This window comes from Argopecten irradians, chromosome 11, assembly GCF_041381155.1.
Source record: "Argopecten irradians isolate NY chromosome 11, Ai_NY, whole genome shotgun sequence".
Lineage (NCBI taxonomy): Eukaryota > Metazoa > Mollusca > Bivalvia > Pectinida > Pectinidae > Argopecten > Argopecten irradians.
Window position 1 is genome coordinate 28,430,817 of NC_091144.1, and position 12,056 is coordinate 28,442,872.

Consider the following 12,056-nt stretch of genomic DNA (forward strand, 5'->3'; position numbering starts at 1 on the left):
TGTCTATACAGTCCACCCAGGGGACAGCGAATATAGTCAAATAGTCTCTATAAACAGGTAAAAGTGTGCTGAAATTGACCCTTTAGAACCCTGTGAAAGTGGTCTCTATACAGAGGTGGTTATTAGATTAGTTTTTACTGTGAAAACAAATTGAACATTAGGAACCTGAAAAAGAGGTCTAATTAAGCAACTGGTCAAATATACAGAGGTGGTCAATAAACAAGGATTTACACTAAACAAGAATACAATGTTACATTGTATCACGTAGGATTTCTACGAGTAAAAATACTAAAATAATACTGTTACCATTATGGGTAAGCTATCAAAAACGCAATATTATATCTTTATTTTGTTTTAGTACCATCAATGAATTCTTCCTTCTAATATCTCGAGTTTAAGGATTTTTTCGTGACATCACTGTAAATTGGCATAAACTATTATTGAAACACATTATCAACAGGGGTTAACTTTTCTTGACTACATAATTGCATTTCTATCTATCTGTCGACGCGCATTGATCAAGTTTTGACACGAAGTAAAAAAGGATATAAAACATTCTTATATAATTGAAAGTGTCATCAATACATTTTCTCATAACAACATAACATGAATTCAGTATACGTGAAATATTTATATATATATATATATATATATAAATGTATTTATTCAAACAAAAATATCTTGTCCGACAGGATAAAATATTAAAATTTACAAAAACTGACAAATATAGTTCTGGAAGAGAACAAGACAAATAGCTACATTATCAGTGATACAATGTGTTAGATTACGATGTGTGACCTTCTGTTAATTATTAAGGGAAAACAAACACAATCTACTGATATTTTTTGAACATTGAATGATTAAACCATGAAACATTCCGTACAATACCCTTGGAGACTTTTTTGCAGTACTTTAAGCCAAGCTTTTGTCGTTCCCAATATATTTTCGTGTGTCATACCTTACTAACTTTTGATGCAAATCTAATAACGCGATTCCATGTTATAAAGCTCTATTTTACTATTGTAACTGACTATTACTTTTTCTTGGGGACTGATAGTAGCGATTTCCTTTCTTCACTGGATACGAAAATGTACTCACACGGGAATATTACTTGGACGACAGAAATATGTTTTTCCCTATCCTTCGCAAGAATACAGAATGTCCCTATGATATTTACATATGACGAATATTTAACCACAGATATATAGGAAACAAAGAAATAAAATTTAAAAATCAAACTACACATAACTTTGATAAAAAAGTTACAAGTCATTTTCCTATTATTGGAGAATTATTTAAATAAAACTATTTTTTCAGTTTCAGGTTATTTAAAGTTGATCATAATAAATTCCGTAGAATGAAAAACACGCAGTTGGACGAATTGGAAAAGCAATCACAATTCCGTAGAATGAAAAACACGCAGTTGGACGAATTGGAAAAGCAATCACAATTGGTCAGAATGTGCATGAAAAATATTTACGATGCATTACATTTTCTATAAGAACTATTTTGATTATTTACACGATCAAAACTGAAGATATCTTGCTCTCTTGCTAATCAGACACTGTAGAAAAATTTGCAGGCGTCCGAATGAAAAAGCAATTTGTGATTGGATTTAGCACCTTTAATGATGCCTTCTTCTAAGGTGAGAAATACCATCGATTGTAAAACACTATGGTACAATTACCGAAACATTCTGTCAACATGTATATTCCGGTGGTAATTTATCTTTGGGCTTTTCGATCCAGAGATGTTTTGCTAAAATTTGGTTACATTAAATTCAATTTTATATGCGTATTTCATATCATTATATTCTCTTCTGTATTCTAAGTCAACTTTGCGCAATAACCCGATATTTCTTTATGTACTGTCATTTGTAGGTTATCGAAAATATGAGAAAAGATAACTCATCAAGAAGTCTTATTCGCAATATTATCCAGATATTTACGTTTCTCTTTGATATTTGAAAATAAAATCAACCATATGTTGGTTTCTTCAAAGAATAAACAAAATAATTATGAAAATGAACAAAATATGTGATGGCACAATGGCAATCAAATACAGGAACAAACATTGTCGAAAGCTAATAAAACATTATTTGCAAGATAATGTTACAAAATGTTTTGTCAATGTAAAACAAAATACAAAAATGAATTTCATTTAAAGTAATGATAAGAATAGACACCTCAAAGCAAAATAAAAAGTTCTAGATTAAAGTTACATTAAATGATTTATGATGAAAATACATTATTTATTATTTTTAAATATCAGGTCACAAAAAATTATTCAATGAGGCAACTCTCCTCATTATTATACCATTGTTTGAGTACATCATTTGAACATACACTAAACATTACTGCTATTACATAATAATCACATTAAAGCCACCGAAAGTATTTCTTGTCTGTTTTATGCCTTTGTTTCCATGTTTTCTTATAGAATTCCAATCTCTGAACGAGATGATTGTTGAAAGAACTCTCACGTATTACCAACTCATATAAGAACATCGATTTATGGATCTTAAAATCTGCAACACTTTCTTTTATCATAATGTAAGAAAATGTGTTCAGAAATCCGGTTAGCTTATCAATAAGCTGGATAGAGTGTAGAACTATTGATGAAATTCCGGTATCCGGCATTGTTTGTACGGAATCTGTTTTTTATTTTATATATAATAAACTAGCCAATCAAAAATTAACTATAAAAAGTCATGCATGCGTCAAGCGTGTGTAATGATCAGACTACAGTGAGGTAATATGTAACTTTGAAGTCGGAGGAATCGGAGATTTTTATTCCGTAATGCGCGTTTTGAATTGGGTATAATATTTATTTGTTAATTCTCTCGTACTTTTGGTAATTTAAAACATCATTACGTCTTCATATGACCGTTAGATAAACAGCAGGCTGCAACTTAAATGTACTTTTGCAAATCAAAGCTCGAAAATTAAGATTATTACAGTTTAAAGGAAAATTAAACGGATGGGCGGAGATGTGCATGGTGAATGTTTGTCTATAATTATACAGAAAATTATTTTTATTAGTAAGAAAATATATACAAATTATAACAGAAATAACTTGGCAGACATCATTTTCAAACCTTTAATGAAATCATAAGATTAAATTACTGTAACTCGGAAGTATCGAGTTTTTTCCTAAAAAATCATTTCGTTCATTATAAATACGCCTTACAAGTGATGACTTTAACGGTAATGGGTCAGGCTCAATCTATATAGGAAACATAAAATATTACACACGCAGGTGATTGTCTTTGACTTGAATTAAACAATCGTTAACGGATGTATTAGAAAACAAATGTATCTTAAGCAAACATGTGATATGAAATAATTAAATTATAACATGATACCTCATCTAAGGTTTAAATATCTTTTTCACCATCAAACATTTCCAACATTTTCAGAATAACAAAACTTATAATGCAAAGGTTTTAATTTTACTAGAACAAATAAGAGCTGGAAATGATATTTTTTTTACTAAAGAACTGTTTCAAAGGTGGAAATCACGATTGAACTTACATTTGTCGCCATTTTGTTCCAGCACATTTGCTTCTCAATTATGCTACCATACATTCGACATCACGTGGTTTAGTTTCTCATTTGCTTTTGTTGATGTCATTATGCGACAAATTAAACCCAAACTCTTAGATATCTTATTACGTATTCTTTGATATTTCTAGGACATGATCGATACTATTTATAACACGTTGGATTCAATAAATCAAATGACCTATTGGATCAATTTACCAATTACTATAAATCAGTATTTTTTTCTAATATATCGAATTCATTTTTATTCGTCTGGTGTCATGTGCGTCGCAGTAGCTATTGCACAATTTGATTTAGGTTCCAGTCTCAAACGCATTAATTTCAAGAAAAAGCAAGAATAAGAAATTATCGAGATAATTTCCAAGGAGAAACCGTTTATGGTCAACGTGGGTGCCATAGTTTTTTCTTTAGTCGAATCCAAAGGTACATATTATCTAGATTCGTGATAAGTTATTCAATCGCAGTATGGATTTATCTTGTTATCGTGATTGATTGTTTTATCTCATTACAATTCTACAATGTCTTTCTCTTTAAAGAATGAATTTTGTAACAGATAGCCCAGCACGCAACGTAGTTACGGCACTATATCGGTCACACGGGTTGCTGAACAAGATGAAACAGGATAGTATTCGCTGTTGTATAACAAAGACTGTATCGGCAGGAGCGCGTCTTTAATTTGAATAGAAGGTGATGATTACAACTGATTTGTTTATGCAGCCTAGCGAAGGCTGCCAACCTTAATTTTTAAAATTATATATATAGTTACCGCGGCAATCTCGTCTCTGTGCTTAATTTGTTTTTAATATATATCATGCTCGTATTAGACGTGGCTATCATGTGTTTATTTGTTATTTACTCAGTTTCGGACAAGTGTGCGCTGTAGGACACACTGTGTAATCTTCTAATGTATTTCTCCAGACATAAACTCTGGTAATTAATAATGTATTTATGCTTTAAGATCCCGTAACAGATTAGATAGTATCACCAGCTGTCTTTAGGCGAGATTTAAGTGTTTATTAAGTTATCGAAGCATCATCTTTCAACTTTTTTTCCAAATATTTTCCCGGTCATATTATGTCATACCGGCATTATCTAGTTCTTTTGCTACATATATTAACCAATATATTATCAAATCAAAAACAACATAAAACAAACATTTTACAATGTCTCAAAACAATGGTATATTATAGCGCGCGTTCCATAGTGGTAACCGTCTCATTCTATTTTTGTTTCATGTGTAGCTGGGTTTTGTTTATTTCATTTTAATCATTATCGTATGAACAACTTCTAACCAGCATCCGGTCGGATCTCAAACGTGCAGCCCAGAGGTAGATGGCTACGTATAAAATGTCAACATTTGTAACCTGACGTCCAAGACAGTACACGGGTTGATGGGCAAATTGACTTACTTATTCACCAGGGACCCTACAGATTTACAATATTTGTGACATAGCGTTGACTGCTGTTCATTGTGCAAGTATTCATATTTTATGTTCATCATCGCATTCTTTGAGATTACGATTTTTTATTGAATTATCTTAGAGTGCCATTAAAGATGGCGGGCTAATACATGTATTGGAAATTATTGTCCGAAACCTGTTCAAAATCAGGTACAATTAAACCATATGACATTTAGTCGCGAAGTTAAACCGCTTCGGGATTGTCATTACACGTGAGAATGGGAAATTCAGTCTCCACAAAGATAGGTTGGTTAACAGTAACAAATAACTAAATACGGGATATGCCGCTCTTTATGAAGTTCTCCCAAATAGAAACAAATACATATAGGATCTTACATGAGTGTTCATTTAATATGAGATTTTATGAAACATGTCTAAGAAATATTTATTTTTGCGAGCCTTGGCGATTTTAAGATTTAAGATTCTATTTATCACTTTTGAACCGGCCTGAAGACAATTACGTGACGTCATGACTTCATGCGGTGTGACCGTGGCGTGCATTGTTGGTGACGTCTCTTCTTTTTCTTTTGTATATGGGAGAAAAAGAATCATTCGCTACCTATGACGGTGTACAAGTAAAATCACAACCCTCGGGGGAATTCCTGAATGTCCAACCCTCGGCAAGCCTCGGATTGAACGTTCAAACATTATTTGAAGTTAATGGCACCGACAAAATTAAGCATGACATATGTCGTTCCTTTATAAATTCCTCCCATACCGAAACAATTACATGAACAGTAGCACCAATGGTTAGACAAAAGCAAATATTATCAACGCTATTCGTTTTTTTCTGCTGTTGCTTTATTACTTCAGAATTACTTCTTTTATAAGTATTATTCTGCATTTTCACATTACAGAGTAACATTTGTATCTGCTTTTGTTTAACGTTATGCTTTTTTTTTATAGAAAACAAAGTCAAAATGTGGACGTCACAATGGATATCTACTCGCAAGGGAGGTAACTATGAATATCCAAACACGAAATACTCTATTCCATGACAAGTTTCGTTTAAATCAGAATGTGATGAACTTCTTGTATTAGCATATCAATTAAGCTCATCCAATAATGTTGTTTTATTAAACATAATCGGTATTGATGTCAGAAGAAAAGATGACATTCAAGTCATTTCATAAAAGAATGTTTTGCTAACAACTTGACAATTAAATGTTTTGTTTCTGTTTCGTGTCATGGTGGCCACAGAGTTCATCAAATAACTCGTGCTTAGTCACTTTGATCAGTGCTAAATGTAACTATCAAAATATTATGTGTGTTGTCGCTTACTGCGCCCCAGCGTTTCCCTGACTGCCGCCATGGATAATTGGCTAGATCGCTCGTGGATACAGCATATTGTTTTCTCTCGTGTCTGCGATAATTATTCTCCTTTTGTGATTTGATCTGTTAAATACCGTAATGCCATCACGCGCCCCACAAACCATGCCCTACGTTATATTCAATCAATGAATTAATTGAATAATGATTCATTTTCGATTATCCATTTAATTGTTATTATCTTATTGTCATTTAACTTGATTGTTGTTTTATGGGCTATAATAATAGGTTAGAACACAAATACACTGACCCTATCAACGATTGAATCGTTTATCGGTTAGTTGTACGTAGGTGTTGTGTGTCTAACCTTTAGACGTTCGGTCTCATGTTAACATTATAACACTCGGGTGCATTTCTTCCAGGCCTAATTAAGCGATAAAATATTATACTTTGTTTTCCTTGATAATTGCAACGATTACAGTATTCATTGATTCTCTTGATATTTAACACATTAAACTGAATAAAAATGAACTATTTACATAGGAAATTAATTTCTTCCGACATATAATTACATACACGGCACAGTGCGGATCACTAGGTTTGATATTCTCCCGTGATTTAATTGTCATTAGTTTTAATAGATTTACATTATTTCACGCAACGCGGCCGCTCTTAACTCAACGCACGCGCCAATTACCGTCCGATCCTTATTTAGGTTTGCGCTTAAATTACCCGGGAAAATGGAATGGTGCAGGAACATACAATTTCCAGTGGACATGTTATCAAATTTACTGTGACGAGCGGTCCGTCGCACTTGGTGCTACCGGCGTTCTGTGCACTTGGGTTTTGTCCATAAAACGTGTAATGAATGTTTTGCAAAGGAGGGGAACAATGAACGATGGTGGTTGTTATATTTTATTAAGACAACGAGGGCGCAAGCAGTGCTGCGCAGAAGAAACACAGTGTGGTTAAAAAAGAATCGGTTTGACTGCATTAACAACTTCTCCCATGCCGAGTTTGTTAACGATGTCATTTTTGCGATTTCTTTAAATTGATTTTAAGACAAATTGAGTGACAAGGGTTTCATGTAATCACAACAATGAATAAAAACTGTTACATAAGCCTCTTCGTAACGGATGCTGCTCATGAATATAACATAGGACTTAAAAATATTGATGCATGATCGAGCGTTTAAATTCAGACGATCAGGGATATATACCTTACCTTCAATCAATATAGAGTGATATCGGTATCTCTAGACTTCTAAATACATTTCTAATTAGAAATATATGCGAATAGTCCATATTGATGGAGACTTAAATACCATTTGATTGTAATTGTGTAATGCAGTTGGTGTTGTTGCTCCACCGTGAACGGTTTCAGCCAGACTATAAGGAAATGGATCCCTTTTATTAATTTGTTAATTAATTTGTTAACATCATGTTTAAGTGCATGTATGATGTAAAATCAAAAACTAAATTAACTTTCATGACATATAGAGTAATCTCCCATTTGGTAATTTTACTTCCGGTGAAGATGACATCGTCAAATTGGCGTTAAGGGTATTTTTAGTTGTCTAATGTATAGGAAATTAGTATCATCGCTTAAAATCACATTATACCTAAGTACTAGCAAAAGGTGAAGTTAGAATTGATCCCGATATTGTTAGTATTTGTAGATGTGGTTAAAATTAAATTATATCAAAGAATATTGATATTGATTTCTTAATAGCTTTACTATAGCAGTTGTTGAAAGTTGAAAGTCTTCGTTTTAAATTGGTCGCAATAGAAGTTACGATTATTGCCGAACGGAAGTCGGAAAAATCCATGATCCGTTCTTGGAAGAGTTCAGAATGACGTAACGTAATTACGATAGTCACATGACGTTTTCGGCTAGCTTCGGTTCGTTTGAAAATGGGACCCACTTAGCGATGTTCAATATTTATTTGATTTTTTTTATAAAAGTTTTCGAATCATTTCTATTCATCTTGACTTCGATTTAGTTCTGTTCCTCCATGATTTTCAACAGGGTTTGTTTTCAAAAGTCTTTAAAATCATGAAAAAAATCAGACAGATATGGATATTGGGACTTTAAGACAAATTAGAGAAGAAACTAATAAATTTGGAGTTTGTTGAAGAACATATTTAGAGTATTCATACCTCATTTACAGTCTTAATTCAAAAAAAAATAAATGAAGAACTTTAGGAGATCATTTTAACTTTTTCCTCCTGTCTATTTTATGTTTTCTGCTTTTTCATAAAGACTCCAATAAAAAGAAACACAATTTATCCGCATTGATATTTGTCGTTGTTTTTGTATACGGAATCTCCATGTTGGTTTACATAATATTCGAGCATCACAATCTCCATGTTGGTTTACATAATATTCGAGCATCACAATCACTATTTTTATGACAAATATTTACGTCTGCTAATCGAAGCGCGATGTGTCGAAATAGACAGGCTGACGAAGACAATGGAAATACCCATTGCTATTATTAAGACTTATATCCTGTGCCACTGGTCAGCTTATTCATGTTTTTCCTGTGTGTATTGGTACAGATTCATTATGGGTAAAGTTCACCAAGTTTCCTTAAGCATGGTGTCTGTAAGCATGTGGTATCTGTATAATGTAGTACCCCATGGGTCTTCTTAAGGTGGAAGATTCATTTTTTCATACTTATGATTTACTGTTTTATTGTTTACTTTCTTTTTTCCCATTTTTTTTATTTAAGGATTAACTTGCGAAGCGGTTTATGATGAGGGTACACTCAGATTTTTGTGTTATATCTCCATAACATAAAAAATCTATTCAAATTAATCCTTATAATTCAATTTACTAAAGATAATCTCTTCAATACTCAAAATTCATTTTGGGACTCTTTTGTCTATGAAATAATTACGCCGTCATTTCAGCCAATCAGAAGCAACGTCACAAACAGCGACGCTATTTTTTTCTTTATGGGCTGATAAAGTAAATTTTTAAGTCAATGAAAATGCTCGTAACAAGCAAAATTGAATTATTTTATCATATTGAAAAAAGCAACGTTACGCTATCGGAAAACTATGGTAGTGCAATGAATATCATTAAAAACAACCGAATATAGATAATTAGAATATTACATTATTATTATAAGATAATCCAATTCGTGTTATATAAATTTAAAAACTCGAATTCTGAGTTAAAACAATTATTTGTGAGGATTTTACGATTAAATCAGAAGCTTTGAGTTACTGTATGATTGGTTTACAGTGTACGATAAAGTCAGACTCAATTAGTTTGACGTTATTTTAGGTTATCCGAAAATTGTCAATTGCCTTAGGGACAGCCCAATCGGACATTATTTGCATATTGTTATTGATATGAGCGGTATGTAATAAGGTCAAGTGTGTAGGCGACCATTTTACATGTAATTGGAGGCGATAAAAATCAAAATTATTTGGATAATTAATTGTCAATGCCGACTTTAAATACCTTATTGGGTAAATTAGCCATTCCCTAACCGTTTAAAGTGATACTTGATTTATTGACAGCGATAAAGGGAAAGGTAATTGGCAATCGCAGATCAATATGTGTAAAATTAAGCGGTAATGATTGTTTTATTTATCTTGTATTAATCTAGAGGTGTTTAGTGCGCTGAAATAAAAACTGGAATATAAAAATGGGATAAAACTTGGTAAATTATTACAAATGCTATCTAACACATTAAATCGATACGCATACATTGAATCAAATAATCAGATATGAATTTACAACGTTCAATAAGGTACTCGTAATCATTCGCACGTTGTTCTTAATCAAAATACAATATAAGCTGAATCAGAATCGCAAACCATGAATATGAAGGTACTTTTGTTCTATTTTCTTTGAGTGTCATTTGCCAGTATCGATACAATTGAATAGTTCATAAAACAGTAATATTGTATATTTGGTAGTATTTGCGGGATTATAAACTTCAGTATATTTGCGAATTGATATAAATTCGTGAAATTTGGTACCTCGCAAAATTTGTCAAAATCGCGCTTTTACATATTACAGTCTGTAGTATGAATGACGCTTTCAACGACAATAACGATAACTCGCGATCACAAACCACCGTAAATAAGGTTCAAAAAGTAAATCATAAAAGTTGACACCTACGAAATTAAACAAATATACAGTAATTAGTATCATTCAGCCACTATTGACTTATTAGACACAAAAAAACCCAGGTTGATATGCTATTTAGCCATCCTACTATTAAGTATTGGTAGTAATTTTGAAGGCAAAGCAAATTCACACTAACATACCAAAATAGAACTTGTGACAAGTGATTGATGATATAGGTGAGTAGAAATAATAATTATAATTATTTCTTACATTTCAGATTATTCTTACTCACCTTAGATGCAATGATTGGAATGTTCCCTGTTTTATATCTTACTTAAATGTATAACATCCACTATTTTCCTTTCGTTTTTTACCCGGATTGTTTTATTTTTAACAAAACTTAAACGATGAATTGTAATAGTTTAATGGTATTCATTGGCGTTAAGTAATAGCGTCAGTATATGAAATTATATTCAATTCTTTTCAAATCAATTTGATTGCAAAAAAATATTACTCAAAAATCAAAAATACATACTGTAAACCAATTTTCTTTCGCGTGCGAATTAGTTCGCGAATTTCGCGATCCAAGTAAATTCGCGAAAGTTTATCTTCGGGAATTATCAAGTACATCAATCATATCGAAAGAAAATTCAATTTAATTTTCAAATTCGCGAATGTTTGTCTTCTCGAACTTGTTTTGAAATAGAAATCGCGAAATTTAGTAGCCATGAAAAAACGCTGTTTACAGTAGATCGTCATATGTAGTGGTGTTCTCCTATAGCGAAATATTTCTATCAATTCTAGAATATGATTAATATTTGATGCATATTAATTTTGAATCAATAGTTATATGATTTTTTTTAATAATTCTAGAATATGATTTATATTTGATACATCTTAACATGAAAAGTTATATGAAATGATTTTTTTCTTATAAAACAAGTTTACTTACCTTTTCCAACGTTGGCTCAACATAAGGCAGCATACAAATGTGCGTGTAGATTAGTTTAAATATCAACACGACTCTGACTTAATACACGGTGTAAAACATCTTTATAGTGTAAACAACTGATATCTTATTCAGATATGCATAGAGCGTCTTTTGGATACATTGATGAGAGAATATAATTATGCACAGACATGTACATTACACTGACCTTATTCATTAGTGAATTAGCTATTAATATGTGTGGTATTAAAACATGGCAGAGGATTAAGATTGTGTCTGATGTCTATTGACTCAGTATCGCCATTAGTGATTAAATGAAAACATGTTAATTAAGTCCAAATCATACCCTATTGAGCACATAAATATACAACAATAATTCAGCAACTATTTCGCAAAAGTTGGGATTCAGAATCAAGTTCAATGATTTTACATTAAAATGCAAGAAAATATCAAATCATCATTATTGGTTATAGTGTAATATATTCGTAGATAGATAATGATAGATGAAAGTGATAGTATACGGGTGCTTTCCTGTGGAATACATCTAGTCTAACAATTTTCACGACAAAGTCGATTACACATAGGTTATGGAAATACAGTCCACCCGCGTTGTAATGAAATTTTTTGTCTGGAGTAATTTTGTCGTTATGGCGAGTGCGGCGACGAGATTAACGATGGATTGAGGGTACAGAATAGTATGCATTTTACTGGTTTTTAAATAGTTGG

General features: G+C 32.0%; 1 long non-coding RNA gene across 1 annotated transcript in view; it reads right to left on the reverse strand.

The window, feature by feature from the left end:
• LOC138335782 (uncharacterized) overlaps positions 1–11,394 on the reverse strand; it is a 35,508-nt gene extending 24,114 nt beyond the window's left edge. Inside the window, exon 1 of the long non-coding RNA XR_011210326.1 lies at positions 11,334–11,394. This is a non-coding gene — a long non-coding RNA (uncharacterized lncRNA). The remainder of the gene's footprint in view (positions 1–11,333) is intronic.
• Between the last annotated feature and the right edge of the window lie 662 nt (positions 11,395–12,056).